This window comes from Coloeus monedula (assembly GCF_965178545.1).
Source record: "Coloeus monedula genome assembly, chromosome: 2".
In the NCBI taxonomy this organism is placed as follows: domain Eukaryota; kingdom Metazoa; phylum Chordata; class Aves; order Passeriformes; family Corvidae; genus Coloeus; species Coloeus monedula.
Window position 1 is genome coordinate 110,168,534 of NC_138782.1, and position 18,157 is coordinate 110,186,690.

The following is an 18,157-nucleotide window of genomic DNA, read 5'->3' on the forward strand; positions in this document are numbered from 1 at the left end:
GGTCCTGACACAGGCACTATTTTTTATAAATAAACTAGGGAAGTAGAATTTAGGCAAAACACCCATAACTTTCTTTCTCTGCACCTAACTGGAATCCCTACTCTAAGCATGCCTATCAATAAAGGTATTTATTGACATTTGAAGACAGGCAGTATAAATAGGATATTTATATTCTACATGTATAACATCAGGGTGAAAGGGTTGACAAGCACTTGAACTACAAGCTCTGAAATCAGTGTGATCTTGGGAGATGAAATAGTCAAACAGGTTGATATTCTTTACAGAGAACTTGCAATAGGTCATGTGAAATCCAGGCATCTGGGACAGTTGGGGTGAATTGCCCTCCAGAGATCCTTGTGTCTCTGCTTTGCAATTAAGTGAAGCCCTGGGAACTGCACAGACAGAATGCTTATTTTTTGAGTGTCTTTTGTAAGGTAAGATAAATTCCAGTACAGAAGAACTGAAATGCAGATACAGAGTGGAGAATATTTGTGGTTGGGCAACAGTTCAGCAGGAAAGATCTCAGAGGTACTTCAGATCTCAAACTCATGATGAGTCAAATATGATGTTTTGCAGAAGAAAAAAAATTCATTCTGGGCTATATTAAGATGATTGTTCCATAAAAGTCATTGACTATTTATTCAGCCCTTCTCAGAACTGACAAGGCCACATCTTGTATCCCATGCCCAGTTTTGGAGGGATAGTAAAAAGAATCCATAAGGGAGGGCTTCAGAAGACATAACCCATTGATATTCCCCTCACCTTACAGCTGTACACTTCTTTAGTACAAAAACCTTCTGTCAGCTGCATGATTCACTTAATAAAATATTACTGGATATTAAAGTGTTCTAGTAAAATAATTTATGTAACAGAGAAAACTGGTGTTTGAACTGTGGAAACCAGTTGTAAAGAGGCAACCTTGGCTTCCCTACACAGGAAAACTTCCTCCAAAGGCTATATTTACCCTGTTTGAAAACTATCTGGCCAGCTCCAGAGCCGATCACTCCAGCCTGGGGAGAAGTCTGTGTATGCAGATGTTGCAGATAGGGATGGGATCAAATTCCTGTTTCGTGTCCTCATAAAAGTAAAGAATGAGGCAGAGCTGCATCTCTCTAGATCTGTCAAACTGGCATCTCTTGCCATTATTACACTTACATTGCAATTGCTGTTCAAAATTATTTATTCCAGAGTGTGAATTCTGGGAGTGAAAACACAATTGCAGGGATGCTCAGTGGTGTATCCAAATCTGCTCACAGCAACAATGAGCAGTCTTACAGCTGGTCCCTTGGTGGGGTCAGCCTAAGGCCAGGGATATGATCTGTCCAAAATTCTCCATTCATCCTGCTAGGAAAAAAAGAGGGAACAAGACATCTAAACAAGGTAAGGTTTTTAGTATCCCGAATAGAGTTCTGCATGTGGATTGTTGCCTGTGCTGGAAAAGTTAAAGAGAAAAACAGCAACTGAGAGAAGGAGGATGCCTAAAGCTGATGACATTACATATGTCATCTTGAGGAGCTGATGAGGGAATATTAATTGTCTTGACACATAAAAAAATGTTGAAGACTTTTAGATGTGAAATACTACAGTTGGGTAGGAATCTGACCAGAAGTTGCTGAACTTTGGGCTTATTTGGATTTCTTCCAAGGAGCATTTCAAAATTTTGCAAAGTAAAGAACCTTTGAAACATCTCTCTCAACAGCAATGGTAGTCATTCCCTCTGTGAGGCACAACCACCATTCAAAGCATTGAAATTTTGCATTATATATATATAATTTGCATTAATTATCTCGTAAAAGCTGCAGAGAATACACACTGTGCCAGCTCATCAGCTGGTGTAAATCAGTACATATCCAGTGTCTCCCATGCGAAGATCACTAAAAGCAGTAGAAGTCATTTAACTGACATTTCTGCAGTACAGATTTGTTTATTTTATAGAGCCAAAGTACTGGCTAAATGAAATGTTTGTACAGGATGTAAAGCCAGAGATGAAGTGTGCTGTGGCTTTTAGTTCCCTTTTTCTCACCAATATTTAGGACATAATGGAGAAAGTCTGGAATCATATTGTGGGGCTAATCTTTCTTCCTTGATGCAGGATGCTGGAGATTGCACATGTTCTCTGGCCATCCTGGGCTTTGACAGGTCTCCTTCACACTGAGAGAAGTGAGAAGCCACAGAGCTTCGGGAGTTCCACCTTCTCCCTTCCCTCTGCTCTCCCAGGCATAAGAGGTACTTTGTGTTTCAGATGAGCTCCTTATATTTCAAAGCACAGGCCTTCAAAATAGACAGAGCTTTTTTCCTCTGTTGAAATGAGAAATAAGTAAACAAGTGTCTTCACAAAAATTTCCATGCATTTTTTTTCTCCCAAAATCCTGCTAGCTGAACACCTCCCCAAGGCCCAAACATAGTAAAGTAGAAATATGTGTAAAGAAGATAAAATAACTAATGATTCACCAAGGCATTCAGTCACATGCTAGACTCAAAATGCAAGAAATTACTGTATCTTCAGATTTTTAAAGACAAACTTCTGCATTTGAAACACAGACATTTAACCAAGAATTAGTAGGAAACTTGCAATGACAGCAGACTGCTAGGTACATGGTGGAGTTTAATCCTCATCTAAATCTAAAAACATGTCTCCACCCTTAAACTGAATTACTCTCATTTTACACCATGGGTCATGATTTTAATGCAATCAATATGCAAAGTTAACGACTTCTTAGTGGATGTAGATCAGTTTCCCACACATCAGTTGCCCTTTCTTGAAGCCTTTTCAGCTGGGCTGACCTTTCTACTAGAACATAAGCTGTTATATATTTAAATATTCATATTGTACGGGCTTCTATAAACAAATATTTTCAATGTCATACTTGTCAAAGATGTAAGAACATAAGTTCAGTATTTTATATAACAGCTGTTCTTTTAACACTGTGCTTTATACACTTCAGGCATTTAAACAGAACGTCCAGTAGAAGCCAAAGAAAAGAAAAGAAAAAATAGTTAATATTCACTTTCTGTTGTCACAGACTCGTACAACATAAATTTTCAGTCTTATGGGAAGCTTTTTCAACAGTATTTTTTTAGCTAATAGTTAACAGCAATGATTTTTGCAGAGCTCTCAGTAGCATCACATTTCCTAGAGTGAAAGTAGATAAATTAAATGGCAAAAGATGAACTGATGAAAAATTTGTGGCTATGGATATGATAATAAAGATAACAAATATAAAGGTTGACCTGCTTTTGTCCTTCCTTTTTCATGACATTTTATAGAGACCTGTCTTTCTCCCTGGGATGTAGGAGCTGCAGTTGTTTTGCACATTTCTGTGTAAATTTTTCTGCTTCATCACAGAAATATGCAGCCATCATTGTAGAAGCCTATGACCCATGCAACAAGAGGCTATAAAATTGTATATAACCTGACCAGAAAATGAGGCAAGGGTCTAGGGCAGACCCTGAGTCCTGATTGTTACCAGAAGGAGGGAAGTGTGGCTCTGTGGAAATGCTCAGCATCACACAAAAATACACCTTGAAATTACCCGCCCTGTCTCATCTTGGTTGGCCTTTTTCTATGTTGTTCTTTTCTTTAATTTTCTCATTTAAAATATCAGCCTAAAGCAAATCAAGCATCAACATGGGCATATCCAAATTAAGATGAACTACTGAATATCAGCTGAAAAGAAAATTTTCTTTGATTATGTTTATTTGAATTTCAGGTCGTGGAGAATGACAATAAATTCACAATTAATCATGAAAGATTCATGGACTCTCATTACCTTCTTCAGTATTGTTAACTCAAACCATATCTTCCAGAAATGTGGCCAAGGTTCATTTCTTGTCCCATGGGAGCTGAAGCATCTGTCTTGGTCCTTGGTCACTAATTTGTGTCCCTAAGGCCTGAAGTCACTGGAGCTGGAATGATTAAATCTTTCCAGAGACTGTCCCCTTGTCATGAATAGTTCAAGGAGAGCTTGTTCTTCGTTCATCTGTCTGTAACTTGACACAAGCAATCAGCTGGGGAAAGCAGAGATCTTGCCACTTCAGGCCGTGCCCCACCGCATGTCACACAGATATGTGGGGAAAGAAGCCATCTGCTGAAAGGCCCAGCTGTAGTAATTTGAGATTAGTAAATTAACTATGCAAAGGAATATGAAGTTCAAAAGCCTTAGAGACACTGGTAAATATTTCCCCCACCCACCCTATCTTGCTCGTTACTGAAAATCCATGAGAACTGTCTGACTGGAATGCTTTGGTTTGAAGCCTGATTGAATCTTGGACAAGATGCTGCATAAAAAGCATTTTCTTCCAGCAACCTACCAATCATACTAACAGTTGTTCATTTCAGATTTATCACTTCTCTTTAGAAGTGAAAACTCTATCGTTACAGCTTCCAACCCTAAGAAAATCTGCCAAAGGTAAAAGATATAGTGAAGATAATTAGAATTGAGGGAAATGAATTTTAGTTTCAATGAATTTTGATCATGCATATATATGTTTGTTTCCGTATGGTCCTTTCCATTTTATTGACATCAACCTTTCCATGAGAGTGAATAACAATCTTGTATTTCAATTGTTCTTTTTCTTCACTAGATCAGTTATAGGAGTCAAAATTCCTAACAGATTCATAAATAAAATAGCAGTTTATAACCTTAAGTTCTGACAGTTTGCCAGATAAGTCTGCAAGAAAGGATACCAATTGTCTACAAGGGCTACATTTCATATGTTTTCAACTATCCTTCCTCTGTAAAATTTCATATATTAATGATGGCCTTCTCAGATTTGTTTTAGATGGAAGAAAAAAAGTTGATGATCATTTCCAATTGTAGGTTCAAATATAATCTTTACAAGCTTTTTAAAATTGAAAAACTAGTAAAATTGATTATGTCCTTGCTTATTCCAAAGTCTAAATTAAAGGAGTTTAGTTATAAAGTTAAAAATGTAGAACAAGATGATCAGACTTCATAAAACACGAATTGGTACAACCCATTAAATGTTAGACTGTAAAGATTTCCCTTCAGCTGTAAAGAAACCTTCCTTCCAGTTAAAACTGGAATTCCTATTTCTTTCTGCATGTAGAGATGGACATTGACATTTCCAACTGAGATTTTTTTTTCTTCATGAGAAAAATACACTCATTAGGCACTGAACTGGAACTGGGGGGTTGGGACATTATCAAAGTACCATGAGACGTTAGCTACTTTCCAGGCATGACTCATTTAAAGGTATACAAAACTGTAAAAGTAATGATTTCAAAATCAGACTCTGAAGCACAGCCTTAATTTGGCCACTTAGAGAAGTGTCCTGCTATTACAAAACACTACAGGTGCTTCAGCTCTCTCTTATTTTCATAAACAGCAACTGTTGATTCTTTTTCAAAGTAAAACTCATGAAAAGTCCACTTTCAGAAAACACACTGCTAAACAGGACAAAGGAAATCATTCCAGCTTCCTGATTCTCTCAGGAAAATATCTGTTTTGACACCACCACCCCCAAAATGGAGAAGCAGTAGAGACTCAAGACTCTATAAAACCTTGTTATTAGCTTATTAGTATTGCTTTCCTTGGAAGGCCCTTTGATACTATAGTGATGGTTACATCACCTTAACCAAGATGTAATCAAGCAGATCTTTGTGTGACCTGAAGAGACCAATTCCCAAGATAATAACCTCTCAGAGCTACAATTTGGGTTATTTTACTTTGTTTACAGAGGTAGCATTTCAGTAAGATTTTCCAAAGGGAAAAGAGCTATTTTAGCACGCAAAGTGTTTTGGGCTAGGCTCGTAATTACCTCATCCAACACAGATACAAAAGCAGCTATGATGAGAAGTTTCACAATACTCCTTGTGCATAACTGTGTCTTTTTTTTTTTTTAGTTGTCATACTCTGTATTTTTCTCAAGTAGCCCAAAATTCTGAGAATTCCCCTTTCTTGTAGATGGGCTCATTTCACGACAACACTTTTAGAGGGCATCAAGGTCAGTTTGGGCAATTGTGTGACCTTGTAGATCTCCTTGGTCACAACAGGAAGCCTCTTTAACACATGAAAATCATGTTGGCTCTCAAAACTCATCAAGTAAGAAAAAAGAGAGCAGGAGGATTTGAGCATCACCTGCAACCAAGTGTTGAGCAAACCAGTCTATTTCTCACTACTATGTTACTACCTACAGGCTGAAGTACTGTCATGCACAACCCTGAGCCCAAGAGAGAAGTTAGTTTTTCTCCCCAACAAGTGATAAAATCATCCTGAGATTCACAGTATAAAATAGGGGGAGATGGAACCAATTCTAACTTTTAAGCACAAGCATACAGAGGACCCAACCCAGGCACTGCGACCAGCGAACAAATTAGTTTGTTCCTGTTTCATGCATCTCATTTTTGCAGGACTGCCAGTGGGAAAAGAGCCTTTTGTCCCATTGTCCCAGCCTCAGCTATCTAGAAAGAGGCAATGAAAGTCAGATTTCAAGCTTTTATTAGTAAATCATCTGACTGCTGGACCTTTCCTCTAAAGAAACGGATCCAGTACATAAAAGAAATTCCCCCATGTTTTCTAATCACTTGCAGCAACTAAAAATTGAAGATCATTATAAACATCAGGCTTGGCAGCATACTAAAATCTCTTTCCCCTCTAATATAGCTCATGCTGGTGGCCTGATCCATTGGCTTCTATTTTGGGAGGCGAAAGAAGGTAGTCACTGGGGTGCTATTAAAACCAGAATTTCTTCAAGATATTTGCATCACTTAAATAGATCATAAACAAAGGCAGAAGCAGTATTTACTGTGCTATTAAGGTAAACAAAAATAGCAACCCACAGGTAATTGTGAAACAGATTGAGTCTGGCAGGTGAGTTCCAGCAGTCTGGTTTTGATTTCCAAACGAGGGATTAGAGCCAAGCTATAGACCTGCCATAATAAATTAACTATATTCCCATACTTACATGGCTTGTTTCTTTTCACTTCTACTTTCATTTTACATTAGCAGCATTTGGCGCTCTAATGTAGAAACAGGACTTCTCTTTTCTTAATCATCCCTGAGCCTGGGGTTGGTTTTATGGTGGAAATACATCTACTGCACAGCAAACAGTGTGGGGTCATCCTGTGCAGCACTGAGCCCAGGACCCAGCATCCACACTTAGCTCATGAGAAATAGAGAAGATTCACTTATATTTTTGAGAGGAAATGGCTCATCAGAGAAATAAAGAGTCTCATGAGCAGAAATTACACGGGGGGAAAAAATAATAAAAAACACCATAGAAATACTGTTATAGGACCAAAAACTGGTACATTATGTACAACTGGTACATATGGTACAAAAACTGGTGATTTGAACATGTAGGGTCAAAGAGGAAGGGTTGGAGCAAGTTTGTGGAACACATTTTAAAAAGGAATCCATTGGATTTTATTTTCTACTGCAGTCTTGGCAATAAGCTGGCAGATCTCTTCAAGGGATGTCCTCAATGGTGACACAGGCACTAGAGAAGTCTGGCTCTGCTGCAATCCACCTCTGGCATAGCCTGCACCTCCCAGCACCCCTTCAAACAACCTCCCCTCCTGGGTGCTCACCCTACTGACTGCCTGAGCTCCATTCTGCGTGTGCCTCTGGTGCCCTTGCGCCACTGCCTGGCTTCAAATACAGGGAAGGTGGGTGTGAGTGCCATGGTGCAAGCACACCATGATCACAGCTCAGCTAACATGCTCCAAAGGACCAGAGGGGCTTCCCAAAATAGAACTTACAGACCTGGGATGCTGTTGAGCCCTTGAAAATTCCACTCACTGGCCCTTGGGCAGGCTTTATTTGCCTATGCATTAGCTCTGAGTGGAGTAGGTGGGAAGACAGTCTAGCCCTGAGGTTCAAGGTGAAAATCCTCAGTCCTGTGCAAAATAGTAGCACTGAGAACAAATGAGAGCTTTTGGATAGTGAGTATCCCGTGACAAAAGCAGGAGCAAAGGAAAGAAGTGCCAGTAAGACTTACCCTTTCAACAGACAGCACTGTGCTGAAACGCCTGTTAATGCACATCTCCTTTGATTCCTTTTGCCCAGACCAAAATCCATTGACAAGTCCCAGGAGGGTAAAAACTGACAAATGACAGAAGTGAATTACTACTGCCAGTTTTCAGTAGTAGAACAATAAAAGTGAAGAAATGGTGATTTTTTAAAATGAATTCAAGCTTTACTACGGATTCACATTTTAATGGATAAACTAGGCTTTTGTGAAGACACTGCCAAATATTTTGTTGCACTTCTAGTTTCATTGCTGTTCTTAATACGTAAGTGCCAGAATTCAAAATTGTCTTTTAAAGTCACATATAAACTCTTATTTCAATCAGCAACAACTGACTCTGCCCCATGCAAAGTTCTCATTTTTGGAAAAAGGACAGAATTTGGAGAAAGAAAATGTCATGCCTGTAGACTTCTCCAACATACAGACCATACAGCAAGATCAAATGACAAACCTCTATAGGAAGTTTTTTTAAATACCCACAAGACCACTTTCAAAGACTCCTTATTCTCAAAATCTCCCAATCCCACATCTTTTTTTGTGACTACTGCACCAGCAAAGTTCCTGGCTGACTGTGGTAGATCTGAGCAGTGTGCCAGGCTGTCCATCGTGCTTGGCAACACTGTCCTACTTTCCACAACCTCCCACCTTGCTGTTTGTATCCACCTACCATCTCTTGCGCAACACCCAGACTGCAAACGCTCTGAGACACTGAGCATTTCTTCTGATGAGTGTTTCTACTGCCTCAAGCACTCTGGGCTGCCAGTCCACAATTACACCTCCTAGGTGACATGATACAAATACAAACTGTGGTCAGAGCTGTATTTTCATCAAAAATACATGTCATGCTCCTACTGGATATGAAAGATGAGAGATAGTACTTATTAAATCAATGCCAAAAATATGTTCTTTACTACCTAAAATTAGAGTGATCTTACTTTATTGAACCATTTTCCACTTCATTCCATATAATAGAACAAGCTATGATCAAACAAATACTTTAAAAGTAATAACAGGGGTTAAATTACTCCATCTGATGTAAACTGGTACAGGTTCCTTACCATCTTCATTAGCTTTGTGGGGTAAGATGAAACTAAACACACTTCATCTTTATGCCTGAGAATGTTTATGTTTGAGGAAAGTAAAATCCAAAATACTGTGTTGATACATTATTGCTACTTAGCAGTTAAAGAGTAGTAAATAAAAATAAGCAATATAGCAGGAAATTGTTCCCCATGAGAGGAAAGAGAAATCTTTTTTCTGGAATGGAGTTCTGTGCTAGCACTATCTGTGGATCTCAGCAGTGACAACAGAATAAGCATTGGAAATCCACAGTGCTTCATCAAAGAAAGTTTCCTCCTACTTGGAATTAAGGGAGAAAAGCTCAGATTTTCCACTGCAGTGTAGACGACCAAGGGAGCAAGCCTTTGCTTTCTGTTGCTAACAGCAAAAGGGATATAGGGAACATTATCATCTCTGCCTTGAAAAAAATGGAAATTAGATTCGTTGCAACACATCTTATTAGTGTCATCCAGTGTCACAGGAAAATGGCTTGGATGCCCAGAAAGTTAACAGAAATAACCAGAGTAACAACAGCTAAAGCTGTTGTACATGATAAGGCGGTAAAACCTTATCTGTCAGTGTTTAATCTCCAAATGTTTGACACTAAGAAACTGTACCATATGACAAATACCTTACCTCTCCTAACTGTGGGGAGTTTTGCAGCTCCCTCTGAAGCACCTGGTGCTGCTCAGACTCAGCGTGGTGACCTGCAGTGACCAAGGGGCTGAGCCAGCAGAAGAGGCACTATGCTCCCATTTGGAAGCCAGAGCTATGGAAATCCCATCCCCCAAAAATGTGACCTAAGAACAGCAGTCATCTGTTCATGCTCACATCACTGAACACAAGCTTACTGTGGATGACCAGCTTGGGGATGTGAGCTCCCACCCATCCAACTCCTTGGTCAGGTGCAGGTGTGCACCTCTGCTGACACCTCTGAGGATGTACAAGCAGAGATTGTTGCACCCTGAAAAAATGCCTGATATATGGTCACATATTTTATTCACATAGTGGTTCAGCTTTTCAACCCTGAGATATTACCTGTGGTTACACTGTGTGATGAATGACTCTGCCCTTGAAACATACCTAAGTCCCTACAGATGTATATCAGCACCCTCTTCTCCTTCCTGTGGAAATTCCTATCTGCATATCAGCAAGGCACACCAGCTGTCCTAGGATCAGGAAGACCTTTCTTAAGGCTGTAGCTGACACTTTTTCAAGGCATGTATTCCATATGGGGCAAACACTCAAACAAGCAAACAACAATCTATAGAGTGAAAAAATGTCGGGAAATAGGTTCTCCATTAATGCACATGCCTTAAAGTAAGGATAATCACATAAATAAAGATTTCAATAGGGCATTCATTATGAAAAGTCCAGGAAAATCCAATGCTAGCATAATTGGATAACAGGAACATCTATAAATGAATAAGGAGATTAAATATTTTTTAACTAACTGGAAACAGATTTGTGCTCCTTCACAGTCACTCAGTCATGGTCTTCCAGGTCTCCCTCTTTTCTGTCTGAGAGGGAATACATTTAATCTCCTTGGATAAGCAGCTTTAACATCTTTCATCTGATGAACAATGGCAGGCAGCTCCCTAACCTACAGCCACAGAGTCTGCCCGCCATGTGGTACAACCCTTTGAGAGAGCAAATCTTACTGCAAATATGTTATACTAAATTTACTCCTAAAAAAAAAAAACCAGATTTATCTTTGGTGTTGAGGTCTAAAATAATTATTAAATATTTTATATAACCTGTAAGCCTGCTGTTGGAAGCAAGCTTTGTTCTCCCTGACAACCCTTTTACCTTCACCTGTAACAATTAGAAATATAGCTTCCAACTTGTAGCCTTTCAGTCATGTGCAATGTAACTACTAAATATTCCCCAAGAAGCAGGTTATTATCAAAATTGATCTTTTATATCTAACAAATCAAAGACCAAAGTCCTGATTATTGCTTCAGAACCATTTTTCTGGTGTGGGAACAAAACTGAGTTACAAGTGTGGGAAACTTAACAAATGTAGCTCCTCTCCTGAGCAAGTGCAATGTATTTCATGGGTGCTGCTAGCACAGTTCAGTCAGGGACAGTAGGTTGATGGAGTTGACATTTAAGCCAGTACATTCCTCCCTGCAGTGAGTCTTGAAGGACCAAGAGGGCAGGCACAGCTTGGCAAAATAATTCAACACAAAAATTTATTATTTTCTGTATCCACATAATGTGATGAGAAAGACTCAGTGCCATGCTCAATATTTCAATTTTATTCTCCACTGAGATTAACTTGGGCAACTTATTTGGCTGTAGAGTAGTGATCATAAGAAAAAAGCTGGTCCTTGAACTGATGATCAGTACTCAGGAACTCAGAAGCTCATCAAGACTCCTCATCACACTTTTTGCTGCAAGAAGTCCTTACTAACATCACACCTCTGGGTCACACATAGAAGTTACATAAACCCCTAAAGACATCAGCCCTGTAAACATGACCATGAGAATCGACTTACACACATGATAAATGCTAAACCACACAGTTCAGGATAACATCAGTATTGACTGTTTACAACTTATAAACTCTCTAAAATTGATGTAGGCACACAACTGTAGCAGTCTGACTCTTTGGAACAAACAAAAACATGTCTTGCAATAGAAATTTGAGATCCATACCTATGAATGAGGAACTAGTCATTCAGGTTTGGGACTGGTCACTGGATAATTGTGGAACAATGGCTAAATATTGAATCTGATTTTCAGAGGGAAAACTTACTTGTTATGTTTAATACCACAAATATCAAATTGTGTCTCATATTCTATTCCATAACATGGTGGCAATAAAGACTGAAGTTATACTCTAGGAACCAGTGTAGGCATTTTTCCTCCCCAATGTGTTATTACAACAGGCAAAGAAAGTGTTCACCTCTCTTCTGTGTCAGCCACACTGCAGATCCCTTTGCAGAACAAGCAACTCACAGACATCATTTGCCTTATGGTAGCTCTAGTTGCAAGTTATTATAAATAACTCCAGGGGATGGGGAAAGAGGAGGAAAGACACATTTGTGTGTGGCTGACACGATCATTTTGGTCTGCAGAACAAGAGAGAGACAAATACCTACAACTATGCTCTTCTCCACTCCTCAGCACAGGCAATGATCCATTGGAAGGGGTTCTCTGAGACTGCAAGTGCATCTGGCCAGACTCCTACAGATTGTGAACACACCTACACTGGTGTGCAACCACATCTTCTCTCTCTGAATAAGTGCTGTAGGAAGCGGGGCAGGAAAAGGAGACCATTTCTGACAAATCATCCTGAGAGCCCAGTGCTCACTGTTCAGTGTCTTATTCACCTCATATCATTTATCAGGAAATGCTAGTAGGAGGAGGCGAGTGCAGAGTAAAATAGATGGTTTCATTATTTTCATTGAGCTGTTAGCAAAGATGTGATTACAAGCTTCGTGCTTTCTAGAGCACAGCTAGAGAGGGAAAGAAAATTAAACCTGGAGTCAGCATCGCAAGAGTAAGACAGAAGGGGAGTTTGCTGTATTCATTTCCTTCCTGGCTGAAATTGTCTCTAGGGAATTCTTATTTTAAACATTAAATCCGTAGAAAATAAACATCTTTCAGGCTTCAGTGGATCTACTCTAAGTGTCATTTTTTGTGGAGATGGCAGACTTGGTTCACCTGACATTTGGCCAAAATTAAAAAATATCAGTACTTGAAATCAAAGTTCTGGCTGCAGCTTTGGAAGTTTACTTTGCAGGGCAGCATGACTGTGGGCTTATTTTACATTTCCCAAAGATGCATGATCCCTAGAGCAAATGCTGCTGAATTTATATGTTCACAACGAGCCTTCAGGATCTCAGATGGAGTTGCTGAGTTGTTCATCTTGAAATGAGACAGAAAAGATTCAGACAGCATTCACTGATCACACATAAAATCTGGAAAGAAAAACCCAAACGATGCCTTGACTGACATTCTTCTCAGTGCCTCAGTCTGGGGTAGGAGGGGAAGGAGACAGAAGGAGCAGCTGTGCATCCAGGACACAAAGCTGAGAGAAGTGATGCTACACAGGGCAGAGCTGACTGAGCAGAAGGGTGCTGCACTGAAAGCCTTTTCCTCCTCCATCCCAATGGCCCATTTTTTCTATGGACATTGATTTGGAGCTTGAGAGAGGAAGGAGGGCAGGGGTATGGTGGGGCATTTGCAGTACCAGTGGGCAAAACAAGCCAGTCAGGAGTAAGGTATTAAGGTAAGACACAAGGCGGAAAGAATGGCAGTGTTTAATGGTTTCTTGTATCACTGCACACTAAGACATGACAGAAAACATCACACCATTGCCTATACATGGAGCAGAACAGAAGTCCCTGCTCCCCTTCAGCCTTTACAAGTCACAAGCTCTCGTGTTATCATGAGGAGCCACCAAAACTAAGCAGAAGCTGAAGCCTGGGTTTTTCTGGTTTCAGTGCCATTAGCAGAGCAGAGCTGGCTAATGTGGAGATGCAGCCACAAGATAACTGCCAAGAATATCAAGTCACAGAGATTGAAAAAGGGGGAGGGGAAGGGCACTGGGTTAAATTTGTGGCATGAAGCATAAATTGGTTAGTGTGAAACCACTGCAGTTCAGGGCTCTCCTCGGGATTAGGCTGTGTGAACACAGACCAAAGTTCCCTACATGGTCTGAAGCTGTGTGAAAGACCTGTGACTTGTTTGGAGCCCTACATTCCCTCAGGGAAACCCTCTGGTACCACCTTGGGACAGAAGTTCGAGTTGAGTCTACCCTAAAAGCAAACTTAGTGCACACAAATCCCATTCTGTGGATGGAAAGAGCATTCAGCAAATGAGAGAGTTCAGTCCATCACTCCTAAAAACAGTGTCGCTTCAAGCAAAAATGTAAAACAGATGCAACTACTAAAAGATTGGAAACTTACCACCCTCTACAGTGTCTCAGTTGACCTCACACGTTCCTTTAGTAATATTGCTGAAGGACCAAAAAATAGAAAGCAAATAAGTAAAAGGTTATAATGTTCTGCAGCTCCTGACCACAAAAAATATGAAAAGCTACCTTGTGGATCACTGGAAATGCTCTTTGAATAGCTAAGATGTGCTGATTGATTAACTCATTTTTCATGTGCTCATTTTTCATTTCATCTCAAAAATAGCTAAATCAGACTATATTTTTAATCCATCACCTTTCTCCATCACCCCTGGCACAAGCCTCCTCTCTTGACCTTACCTTTTCAACTTCCTGCTGTGTGTTTAATGAAACAAAAACTGCCTGAGTTTCAAGCTCAGATCCAGTTCTTTCCCTATCACAGTCATCAGCTAGTTTCCTTAAAACCTCATCACATAATCAAAGGAGACCCTGGGGACAAGTGTCCTAACCCTGTACTGTCTGACAGATGGAAGATTCCATTCTTAAAAGTCCAAAGCTCAAGGCTGACATGAGTCCTTCAGGGAACAATGCTCATTTTTTCCAAGACAGTACCAACTCCAGGTCAACTATGGCACTAACTATAAAAAACCCGAAGACTTTTCCTGTTGCTCTGTCAATGCTCTTCAATGTTAACCTGGAGGGAGTACCCATTTCTGATACAATTGAACTAATCCTCAACAAAAGTGAACACATACATGCTATTTCATGAGCTGAACATTTAACCTCCTTCATTGCTGCCCAGATTACATTGTACAGAAATATCCAAGTTATTTGTGTTTAACCAGTTCCCCCTCCTAGTTCCTTCAATGCTCTAGCTAAAAGTTAAAGAACAAACTGGTAACCCTTACTGGTACAGCTACTTACCTCTAAAATTCAATAATTAATCCCAAGTGGATGACAAATACTATGCAATTTATTCTCTGCTTGGCTGCAGCTTGAAGGAGCATGGACTCTGAATTAGTGAACTCTTTGGGTTCAATCTGGAAAGCATATGTTTCCCTTCCATCATTCAATCCATCAAAATGCAAAAAAAGGCCTGGGAAAAGCACATGGCACATTTTGATATTGTTCATTAACATTAATGTCCTTGTTATAAAGATATGTTTTATTTGCAGGTAACAACAGCCTTATGGACATCTGGGAACACTTTGAATGATTGCCAAAAAAAAAGAAATTTGGGTCATAACTAATGATCAACATCCCCTTTTAATCCAATGAAGCCATCATAATGTGTCAGTCCTCTGGGGAAACAAGGACCTTTCACCTTGCTGGGGCCTGCTGAGGCCAGCAGTAGCTGTAAGCAACCTTTGCAAGTGGTCTTTTACTTTGGAGAGAAAAAATATGGAATCTATCCATCAACACACTCACTTCTGACACAGAATGCATAAAAGAAACTAATTCTGGTCAATGGGGTAGTGATGTTGCCTTGAAGTTAACCCAGGCATTATGGAGCTCCCACTTAGGGCTCTCCTGACACTACCATAGTTCTCCATGGCACCTGTGCTGGGTGGCCATTGCTTTAACACTGAGGAGCCTTTGGGGATAAAACTTCAGTAAAAATACGGAATTCTGACTCCCTAACACTGCTGCTCTCTGCCTGCCAAACCACTCAATGGGCCTCTACCATCCCAAAGAGCCCCTGTTGCCACCAGGCTCCATCAGACATTGTAGATGCCATACAGAGGCAGGTAAGTCAGCCCACCCTGAGGGAAACTAGAGGTGTGAAGCACCTGTATGATGTGTTCAAGTGGACAATCCCCCAGCTTTGAAACAAAAATTTTGAAGATTTTCCTTGAAATAAAATCTGTATATTTTCATCAATGAACACTTCTTGCTCTCTGATGTTTTATTTAAAAATCTGAAGAAACACCACAGTTACAAATCACCCCATACTGAACATGCATCTCATGGAGATGAGAAAGCCTTACTGAGACCACAGAAGTCCCAACTGCTTGCTGCCATTCCCCTGAATACTTTATAGCCATCCCCACGAATTAATGTATAAAGACACATCCCTGATGTCTTGGTGCACTTCACACTAAAGAAAGGAACAACTGTCCTACAGGTTCCCCAAAGGCTGGCAGAGCAAACACATCTATTTTGGCTTTTCCTGAGGCATCAGAGGAAAAGGTTAATTAAACACTGTGCTCTGTATTTCATTGTGAGATTTTAGGTAACTGTATTCTGGCTTTTTTCACTGCCACTCAGAGCGCCTTCAGTGAACTATAATATTTAATCTTCAGTGTTGCTCCAACTGAAATGACTCCCCAGGTTTGTGTGAGAGCCTAATGTATATCTCAGATTGCTCCCTGGATAGTCCTTCATCTATCAAAGAAAGCAGCCGTGTGGTGAGAGCTTTCCTATTAACTCACCCTGAGAGGCGGGTACAGGCTTTTAAACCCCACATTTCTAAGTAGCTCAGTGCCCCTATTCCTGCTCCATCAGAGGACTTCCTGCTCTGTGATGTACTCACAGCCACCACAGGTCTGTGAGGTGAATCTGGGCTGTTGCTGCTGTTAGATACAAAAGAGATCTAAGCACACATATATTATATGTGTTGCTCAATGAGCAATTTAAGTCAAATACTGCTGCCAAAGCCTTTGCTTTGCTGAGGCTGCTCACATCCAGTCACAGATGTACCAAATTCCCTATAGGTGTGTGGCAAACAGGGCTGGAAATGCTTGTGCCAGCAGAAGGAGGGATGTTGACCGTAGGCAGGAGTCCACCTCTCAGTAGCTGTGACCCCTCTCAACCACTGCGACAAATGCAGCCTTGGGGGCTTCCTCAGCATCCCTGGAGGTGCCTGGCAGGAGCTGGCAGTCCTGCTCACTGTCTCAAGCAGACAGAGCAACCTTACTTGTCCTAAGGCTTTCCAGCACCAACTGTTAAACTCACTGAGCATGTTTTAATTTTAATTACTGAAAATTAAACCAGCTTCCAACATTGTAAGTGATGATGTCTGCCTCAGCCTGCAGTGAGATGATGCAGAGACCTCAATGCACTTTTTCTGTCCCTTCCCAAGCTATCACCAATCTATTGCCTTTCCAAATCAAGCAAGATGTTCACCATCCTGTCAGCACTGTGTGAGCTCACAGTGCTTTCAGGTAAGGGCTCCTTGCATCCCAAGAACAGCACAGTATGGGACTTTAATATTTGGAGGAAGGGATGAACCATCAAGTGCTGAATTTGATGACTTTGGATTTGGTGTCATTCATTGATAGTGGTGCTTTCTAGCAGTCCCCTAAAACCAGCTGATTTGGAAAGAACATTTGCAGGCCTGCCCTCACACCCAAGGCACTTAACCAGTTGGCAGCCCTGTCCTCAGGACTATTACTGCTCTTGAACATGACAAGACTCCTGACCCAGGATATTGCATTTATTTACATCTCCTTTCCAAACTGAAGATGTTTCTGAGCTTTATTCTGTGCCTGGTTTGTGTTTCAGTTAGAAAGTCAGGAAATCAGTGGAAGAAATATTCAGCATTTGCAACACACAGCAGAGATGGGGGCCTGACTGAGAAAGGACAAGAAGCAGTAACAAAGCTGATAATGTTCTTTAAAATCACCCAGTTACCCTTCAAATCCCTGCCTTCACAACATGGTGACAGTTTGCCCACCACACATTTTCAGCACAAAAAAATCCCACAGGAAAAAATGAACAGTTGTATTAAATAGCTTCTCTGTGGACAGAGGAAAAAATTTCAGACTGAGAAAAATCAATAAACTTTAAATCACTGCAGATAATTGCAAAATTATGTTTGCTTTATTTAAAGTCACTCCTATTTTTTTGGAAATTAGTTCTGCAAATGTTGCCTGTGGAGGAATAAGCTCCCCCATGAGCATCTCTGAGGATGATGGACGGGACTAGGAAAGAATGCACAATCATGTTTTCTTCCTCCCAGAGAGAGGGCATTAATCACATCTTCTTCCATAATCCTCCTTCCAAGGCCCCAGAAGGAAAGGGAAGAACCTGTCATAGATCTAAAATTGGACTTTTCTGGTCTTCAGCATGGTTCTTTCCATGGAGCCTGCAAGAAAACTGAATGCATCCCTTAACCATTCCTGAGGATAGCAGAGGAAACTGAGGCTGTATTCCTGAGCTGAGTTTATGCACAGACCTGGTTCCTGTGCCCTTCCCCTTCCAGCACTTTTCCCTTTCCCTTTGGTCACTGCCACATGCATA